The sequence below is a fragment of the Oratosquilla oratoria genome, chromosome 4 (assembly GCF_046742065.1).
Source record: "Oratosquilla oratoria isolate Oo_2021 chromosome 4, ASM4674206v1, whole genome shotgun sequence".
NCBI lineage: Eukaryota > Metazoa > Arthropoda > Malacostraca > Stomatopoda > Squillidae > Oratosquilla > Oratosquilla oratoria.
The window spans coordinates 8,568,368-8,578,367 of NC_134780.1; positions in this window are offsets into that span (position 1 = coordinate 8,568,368).

The window sequence follows — 10,000 nt, forward strand, 5'->3', positions numbered from 1 at the left end:
CACACACACACACACACACACACACACACACACACACACACACACACACACACACACACACACACACACACACACACACACACACACACACACACACACACACACACACACACACACACAGGCACACACAAAAGACGGTACTGGGTTTGCCAACCTTGAGAGATCGAAGAGGAGTTGACATGGTTACAGTGTTCAGGTCAGTAAAGAAGATAGATCGTATTTATAGAAGAGACCTCCTGATTAAAGATGGAAGGATTTTAAGAGGTTATGGAAGTAAATTAAGAATTACCAAATATCAAAAGGGTGTGTAGGAACGCAGCTTTCCATATAGATATATGAATATATGGAATAGCTTAGAAGGTGATATAGGCCAAGCTCAAATAATACACGAGTTCAAATCTAAATACAATAATTGGAAATCAGATATATAGTTTAAGTTGGATCCGTACATGAATTGGAGTCTAGGTAAGGACAATTAGGTACCCAAATACATAAACACACGCGCGCACACAAACACGCACACACACACACACACACACACACACACACACACACACACACACACACACACACACACACACACACACACACACACACACACACACACACACACACACACACACACACACACACACACACACACACACACACACACACACACACACACACACACACACACACACACACACACACACACACACACATACACATACACATACACACACACACACACACACAAACAAACACACACATGGCTTGATGGTGTGTTGACATCCTGCTCGATTGCTAATTCAGTGAACTCCGTTCAAGTCCCCATATATCCTTGTAGGATAATATGTTAGAAGGGTCATTTGGGCCTGATTAAATTCAGTTTACAAATGCTCATTTATTATAGATTTGATTTCTTGTCGTTGTGGAAACACAGACCTTAATCATCCTAAAAAAAATTCTACTGTTTATGTTACACATACAGCAATGTCCAACTCTACTGACTCTCACACTTAGTAATGCAACATTTATGCTTGGTAAAGCACTAAGTCAGGTAGTGACCAGGTAGCAAGGCTTCTTTCAACACGCACTGTTAGAGCGTGGGAAGGGCCTTCGTGAGTCTCATGACGTGAATAAAATATAAGACATATGAATACAATCGTCAAGGGCTCAAAGCGTCACTGTAAAGAAAGTCTACATTTCTGAAGGACATGGAGCTGTGTTTGTGTGTGTAAGATCAAAGCATTGATAGGGTTATACATGAGCCCTAAGTTTTCATTCGGAGGACGATTCATGTGTCTAACACGTGATGTGATACCGTGCTTAATCACATACATATATATACACACGCACGCACACACTCACACACACACACACACACACACACACACACACACACACACACACACACACACACACACACACACACACACACACACACACACACACACACACACACACACAACACAGACACAGACACACACACACAGACACACACACAGACACACACACACACACACCCACCACACACACACACTCACACTCACACACACACACACACACACACACACACACACACCACACACAACACACACACACACACACAAGTACATGCTTTGGAGGATTAATAAATTGTAATGAGAAATAGACAATTGGGAATGGATGTAAAGAAGAGATTATGTGAAGGGATGACTTAGCCAATATTATTGTATGGGGAAGACACATGGAATTTAAGGGAGGCGGAGAGTAAAAATTTAAATGTGTTTAAGACATATCTGAGAAGTATGGTAGGGGTTACAATGTTGGGTGGAGTGAGAAACGAGGAATTGAGGAGGAGGGCAGGAGTGGAAAAAATGGCAGATAGGTTTGATGAAAGAGTATTGGAATGGTTTGAACATATGGAAAGAATGAGTGAAAAAAAGATTAGTATGATTATATGTATTTGTATATGTATAGATACACATGGAAATATGTATATACAATAAAAATGTAATAAAATTAAACTTTATGCGTGTATGATTAATGCAAATTTATGTATTGCTTATAAGAGAACATATCAAAATAGTGTAGAATGATATAAAAATAGCAAAATAAGCAAAACAAAAATATTAAAGAAAATGAGGTAGATAAAATATGAACAAGTATAATAAAGTCAATTGGAAAATATATAGAAAGACAGATAAAATAATTATACTTGATGAAATAGAAGTGTAAGGGAAATCCCAAAGAGAATGAGAAAAATTATACAAGATGAACAAATACATGAATATGGACAACACTGAATAACTGTGGCAAGACAATTTATATACGTAATTTTATTCCTCTACTCAGAGAACACGATACGCTTGCTCTGCCGTGAATGAATTGAAAAATATTAACTCTCATAATGCTCCCCTTTTCTTAATTCTTTTCTTTAATATTCTGAAGTGTCTCCTGATCTTCCTCCTCTACCTCTTCGTCTTCCGTTTTCTAATACTCTTTTGTTATTTCCTTTTCCTTGTTCTTTCTTCCTACTCATTTCCTATTTGTCTTCATTTCCCCATCTTTTTCATCTTCTTTCCATTTATCGTCTTCTACATCTTTTTTCATGTCTTCTTCTTCTTCCCTTTTTTAATTCTCTTTTATCATTTCCTTTTCCTTATTCCTTCTTCCTTCTCATTTCCTATTTTTCTTCATTTCCCTATCTTTTTCATCTTCTCTTTCCCTTTATCGTCTTCTACATCTTTTTTCATGTCTTCTTCTACCGTCTTCTCCTCTTCCTCTTCTTCCTTCTCTTAACATATTCTTTTTCACCCTCATCTACTCTTTTCTCCTTTTCCTCTACACTCGCGTCTCAACCCTTGAACCCGCGCGTCCGCAAGGGTGTTTGCGCAGTGCGAACAGGAGAATCCATTTGCGCGCCGTCTGCGCAGTGATGGATTGCGCAGCTCCACACTTTTGTTCCAGCACGAAAATATCCTTTGCGCTTTGTTGGCTAATTGCTCGCCTAAGTGTGCAACAGGGTTTGGGGAGCGGGGAGGGCTTGGATAGGTTAGAATTGGAAAGGTTATGAGGTTAGTGTATTGGAATTTAGGCTTACTTTGGATAGCAAGTTAAAGCATAATGTATTCTGAAGGTTTGGGTGGTATAGGGTTATGAAGACAAGGGTTAAGTTTAAGGTGTTAAAAACTTGGATTCTAGTAGTTCAAGGCTTAGGTAAATGGAATATATATATATATATATATATATATATATATATATATATATATATACTGTATATATAAATATATATGTATATATATATATACATACATATATATATATATATATATATATATATATATATATATATATATATATGTGTGTCTGTGTGTGTGTGTGTGTGTGTGTATATACTGTATATATAAATATATATGTATATATATTGATATATATACATACATATATATATATATATATGTATATATATATATATGTATATATATATGTATATATATATATATATAAATATATATACTGTATATGAATATATATGTATATATATATACATATATACATATATATGCATATATGTATGCATATATATATGTATATATATATACATATATATACATATATTTACATATATATGCATATATATATGCATATATATGTATATGCATATGTATATATATATATATATATATATATATATTCATATATATATATTTATAAATACATATATATATTCATATATATGTATATATATGTATATGTATATGTATGTGTATATATATATATATATACATATATATATATATATATATATATATATATATATATATATATGTATATATATATATATATATATACACTCATTCCCCAAATGCTTATCTCGAGCATCTTGGTATGTAGATTTATCTCACCAAAGGTGTTATTTAGGAGAGCTACCTGACAAGTGCGTTAAAAACCACAGCAAATGAATTAGTAATAAGTGTAATGTGTGTGTGTGTGTGTGTGTGTGTGTGTGTGTGTGTGTGTGTGTGTGTGTGTGTGTGTGTGTGTGTGTGTGTGTGTGTGTGTGTGTGTGTGTGTGTGTGTGTGTGTGTGTGTGTGTGTGTGTGTGTGTGTGTATGTTGTGTGTGTGTGTGTGTGCGTGTGTGTGTGCGTTTGTGTGCATGTACATTGATTTATATTCATATTTTGCCCATACATTTATTTCAATACATACATTGTTGAAAGTGAGGGTAGAATCTACATTACAATTCTTCCTAACAATGTACTCTTTTATTCTTTTTATCATTATTTCTTCCTGGTGGCTGACAATGATTTCACTATGGGTGGCCCTTATTTGTGTTAACGAGATAGCGTTGTTAACATTATCACCAAGGGCAATCTGAGTCAGTTCCATGTAAGACAAAAGCTTACACCAGACGCTTTCACCTTGTTCGGTATGATGTTAGCTCCAGAAGAGCAAAATTTGGACCTCATTCTTCTTCTGGTCGTTCCCTTGATCCTTTCTCTATATAAGTCCCTTGGTTCCTATACTGATGCTGCTTTTGTTCATCTGTTGTCATTTATTATATCGGTTTACTTATTGAAAAGTCTCTCTCTTTTTTTTTTTTTTTTTTTTTTTTTTTTTTTTTTTTTTTTTTTTTTTTTTTTTTTTTTTTTTTTTTTTTTTTTTTTTTTTTTTTTTTTTTTTTTTTTTGTCTTTCCAGGTTATGTCCAGGATTGTCCTTTCCATTCCTATTCGACCACTCCTCAATTTTGGTTCCAGGGCTTTTGTTATGCTTCAAGTTTCACAAAGTAGTACTGGAAGGACGTATTGGTTCTACGCTTTCCTTTGTAGTGAAATGGCAGTTTGTCTTCAACCATAGAACTTTGTTTTCCAAATGCATTCCATCCCATATCTATTCTTTGTTTTCTTTCTCAATCTCTCTAGAATGATCTAAGTCTATCCTTATCATTTGTCTTAGGTACGTGTATTTCTAACTGTTTTTATGACTTCATAATGTATTTTAATCTATTGGGTTTGCATAAATCTATGGTGTACAAGCTAGGAGTATGTTAGGATTAAAAACATCTATGCCAGACCACCCGCTTTGTAGGATCTTATTTTCTATTATATTTTTTTCTTTTCTATCTTGTCTTTTATTTTATCTTATTTTTCTGTGGGAAAGGAAATATAGTATGTAGAAACATAAAGAGATATTTGTGTGTAATAAGGTCTATTACTAATGAGGGCATTGGAAGAAGTCCCATATCAATTTATTTATGGTGGTTTGGAAGGGAAAGGAAGGAGGATTGGGTTTTCATCCGATTGATGTCAACGAAAGTTGATAAAGGGATCAAAGACATAGTTGTAGGAAGAGGAAGAAAGACGGGGGAAATTAGTAAAAGGTAAACTTAAATGAGAAACTTCAGTTTGAAAAAAGTTAAAAATGAAGTGAATTTTGGAGGGGAGAAAAATCGTATATATCTTCAAGGTTGTGGGTGTGTCGTTCCTGTGAATTGTCTGTATATTTTCTACGAGAAGGGAGTTGGTTTCACTTTCCGTGTGGAACAGTGAATATTAAATTGGGTTATATTCATTCCTTATACACGACTTCTCATGAATATAGGTGGAGAAAATGGTACAGAAGTCAAATAGTCCGAATGATGAAGTTTTGACTTAATGTGTCGAATTAGCTATTCGTGTCTGGAATACAACTGGCTGAGTTAGCAGATGTTTGCAGCTTGATGAAGTGAATCAGGAGTTCTGAATTCCTTCTATTTCGAACCCGTGCTGAAATGGACTTCAGGTTTCTGAGTCTTCTAATGGCAGTAGTTGTTTGCGAGCCACATCAATTGGCTTGATTCCGGGTATTTATACTATGTCGATCTGACCAACGCTAAGTACAGTCTACGTTTTTTGGGTAGTGATGTGGTTTTGAAGCCCTTTATCCTGCCCAGTGTAGCTTTAACCCTCGCTCCCTGTAGGCGAAAGTGTGGGGTCCATATAAGGCTAGTGCCCATTGTGATACTTAGAACAGAGACGTTGTTTATCTTAAGAGTAATTGTCATGTTGGTTTTGGTGCTGTGCAAGTAGACAACTTTGCATTTCAACGCGTTGACCTAGATGCGCCACTCCCATGGCTGTGCCCGCCAAGTATATAGCACATTATGTATGAAGCTTTCTCCAATGTTTTATGCCTACTAATGTGATTAGTGTCTTCCGCATGTGCAGGGATAAGGGTCTGGTTGCACGGGTAAGACGGCTTTGGGAGATGGTTCGTATATATGTTATGGATAGTGGGGCCAATGACGAACCCTTGAGGTTCATAAGGTCAGAGTAGGCAGCCCCGCCATTTTACTCATATTGTCCTGTCGCCTGGGTAGTTGTAGAACAATTGCGTGAGCATCAGAACGAAGTCAGTGTCGTGGTACAATTAGCATTTATGACCTTTGTGCCAGTGTCGAATATGTATGTACATGTATACTCATATATATTTGTATATACTTGTATATATATATATATATATATATATATATATATATATGTGTGTGTGTGTGTGTGTGTGTGTGTGTGTGTGTGTGTGTGTGTGTGTGTGTGTGTGTGTGTGTGTGTGTGTGTGTGTGTGTGTGTGTGTGTGTGTGTGTGTGTGTGTGTGTGTGTGTGTGTGTGTGTGTGTGTGTGTGTGTGTGTGTGTGTGTGTGTGTGTGTGTGTGTGTGTTGTGTGTGTGTGTGCGTGTGCGTGTGCAATCATCGTGTTAGATAAGTGTTTTAAATTAGACGATTTAATCAGGAGAATCTAAAATCTCGGAGTTTACTCTCAGCATGATATAATAAAGCAGAACAAAACATGTACATTATCCAACGTGATCAGTGCTTAGGTGATAGTTGTACTTTTCTTTTTAAGTAACTCTCAAGGCGGCATAATCACATAGTTAATCATCTTTGTACCCTCTCTTAGTTCTTAGTATTCGAGTACTTAAAAAACATAATCTAAATCTATTAGCAGGAAATCTTCACTCACTCATTCTACCTTCTACCCTTTCCTCTCTCCACCTCCTCAATCTCCCTTTCCTTCCTTTGCTATCTATTCTGCTTCTACCCTCTTTGTCCTCCTCCTTTTCTCCTTCTTCGTCCTGTTCGCTTGGTTCTTCTTCGATTCTGTTCCCGCACGGAATCTTGAACTCACTTCTATCTCCATGGAAATCTTTGTTTTAATATATTTTTTATTTATCTCTTTCTTCTTCCTCTTCTTCATCCCCCCCCCTACCTCATTCGCGCCTTTATCTCTATTTTACTACTCATCTTCTCTTTCCTCTTTGTTATCCTCTTACTTCACTTTATCTTCCTCTTCTCTTCATATATTTCTGCTCTTTTTTTTTCTCATTCCTTAAACCATTTCCTCCTCTTTTTCCTCATCTTTTTCTTCCATCTCACATTCTTTTGGTTCTTCTTCTTATTCTTTTCTCTCTTCCACTTCTCGAAGAGCTTTAAATGTCCTTGGCAACGACTTCACTGACGCCTCGACCACCCCGAGGCTCCTTTGTGCCAGTCAGGATCATTTTATGGCGCAACGAATATTGGCGCCCACCCACACGACGTCTGCCTCCTTGGCCACCCCACATGCATGTGTGTAGGTGTCTGGGTAAGAGAGAGAGAGAGAAGAGAGAGAGAGAGAGAGAGAGAGAGAGAGAGAGAGAGAGAGAGAGAGAGAGAGAGAGAGAGAGAGAGAGAGAGAGGATAAGAAAGAGAAGTTGTGTGTGTGTGCGCCTGTGTGTGTGTGTGTGTGTGTGTGTGTGTGTGTGTGTGTGTGTGTGTGTGTGTGTGTGTGTGTGTGTGTGTGTGTGTGTGTGTGTGTGTGTGTGTGTGTGTGTGTGTGTGTGTGTGTGTGTGTGTGTGTGTGTGTATCTATTTACCTAGTTGTATTTACCTAGTTGTATTATACGGGAAGGGAGCTATGCTCGTGGTGACCCGTCTTTGTATCTCACAGCATCAAGTGTTTTCTTAAAATTTTGAATACTGTTTGCACAAACTGTTTCTTTGTCTAATTTTTTCCAAGTATCTATCACTCTGTGTGGGAAGCTATTTCTTCAGATCTCTTCTGTAATTAGCTTTTTTTAGTTTCTTTTCGTGTCCCCTTGTTTTTCCATTGTCACATTTCAATAAACCATTCCTATCTAAGATTTCCATTCCTTTCATAATTCTATAGATAGTAGGTCTTCTCTTTCCCTTCTTTGTTCCAGAATTGGTAATTCTAATTTGGACAGTCTTTGTTCATATGTCATTTTGGAAGGAGTTGGCGCCAGTTTTTCGTTGCTTTTTTGTATTCTTTCAATTTTTATTATATTCTTTTTGGTACTGGGTGTCCATAGGGTTGCTGCGTACTCGAGTTTTGGTCTTATTAGTGTGGTTAGAATTTTTTTTATCATTTCCTCGTCCAAATAGGCAAATGCCACTTTTATTGACCTCAATAAATTGTAGATTTCTCCGGCTATTTCATTGATATGCTTATCCGGTGCGAAGTCTTTGCTGATCATCACTCCAAGGTCTTTTTTCGATTTTACTTCTTTTACCTCTTCTTCACCAATCTTATAATCTCTCGATATTCTGTTTTTACTATTTGAAAATTCCATTATACTACATTTATTGATATTGAATTTCATTTCCCACTTTTGAGTCCATTTCCAGATTTTGTCCAAGTCTTGTTGTAATGAGTTGCAATCCTCCTCAGTTTTTACTTTCTTTAGTATTTTTGCGTCGTCTGCAAAGGAATTCATATAACACTCTACTCCTTCATCCATGTCATTTATGTATATGGCAAACATGATCGGGGCTAGTACTGATCCCTGCGGGACACCACTTTTCATTTCTTCCCAATTTGAGAATTAATCTCTAATTACTACTCTCATTTTGTGCGTGCGTGTGTGTGTGTGTGTGTGTGTGTGTGTGTGTGTGTGTGTGTGTGTGTGTGTGTGTGTGTGTGTGTGTGTGTGTGTGTGTGTGTGTGTGTGTGTGTGTGTGTGTGTGTGTGTGTGTGTGTGTGTGTTTAGCAAAATCTACTTATAGGATGAGAGTTACGTTCATGGGGTGCTATCTCTTTTTTTCGTGGTCAAACTTGGGTTTAAAATTAATTTGTGTTGTCTGAGCAGAATATATATTCCTCCAAACTGCGTTAATTGAAGTATCTATTCGTACAGTTATTTCCTAAAGGTTTCAAATACCTTGTTCTCGTTTGCCTTCATGCCCTATTGTTCTCCTATTATGAAACAGAATAGTTTTCGTTAATTTTTTTCCAGGTCTTTGGTAATTCTAAAGACAGCAGTCATACCTTATTTCTCTTCGTGTTTCTTATTTGTCCAGTTCTAAAATTTTCTGGTTATTTTTTTGTGTATTTTCTTTGTTTTTCACATATTTCTATTTTGTGTGGGACAATATCACTGTTGCGAATTATTATCTAGCATGAATCAGATTTTCAGTATCTTTTAATATAATGTTTTTTTCCGCATGGTGACAGACCTTTTTTATCTTTAATAACTAATATATCTCTCCTATAATCATGCTAATGCTTTTCGAGTGAAACTTTTTCATAATTTCTCCGTAAATTCTTTCATTTTGTACTGAATAATCTAGTGATGTATTCTTTGTTATTTTACCCATTTTACATTTTCATTTTTTTTTATTCAAGTTAATTATCTGCACCTGGTTCTACTCATAAATCTGGGAAGACCTTCTTGTAGCAATTTACAATCTTCATATTTTACTCCGTGATCGTAACGTCGTCTGCAAATAAATCTATGAAACTGCCCTCCATCCATCATGCCCTTACTGTATATATGGAGCATTACGGGTGCCATTAAGGATTTCTATGGACTTCACTAGTTACCTTCCTCTATTTTTATATTTTATCTTTTACAACCATCCTCATGTATTTGTATATATACTAAGAGACTTTCGTTAATTTCTTTTATATATTTCAATTTTCATATTATTTTTTGTGAGCAATCCCATCAAAAGTTTTCTCCAATTTCAGATAAACAAAGTTTACTAACCATCTCTTTC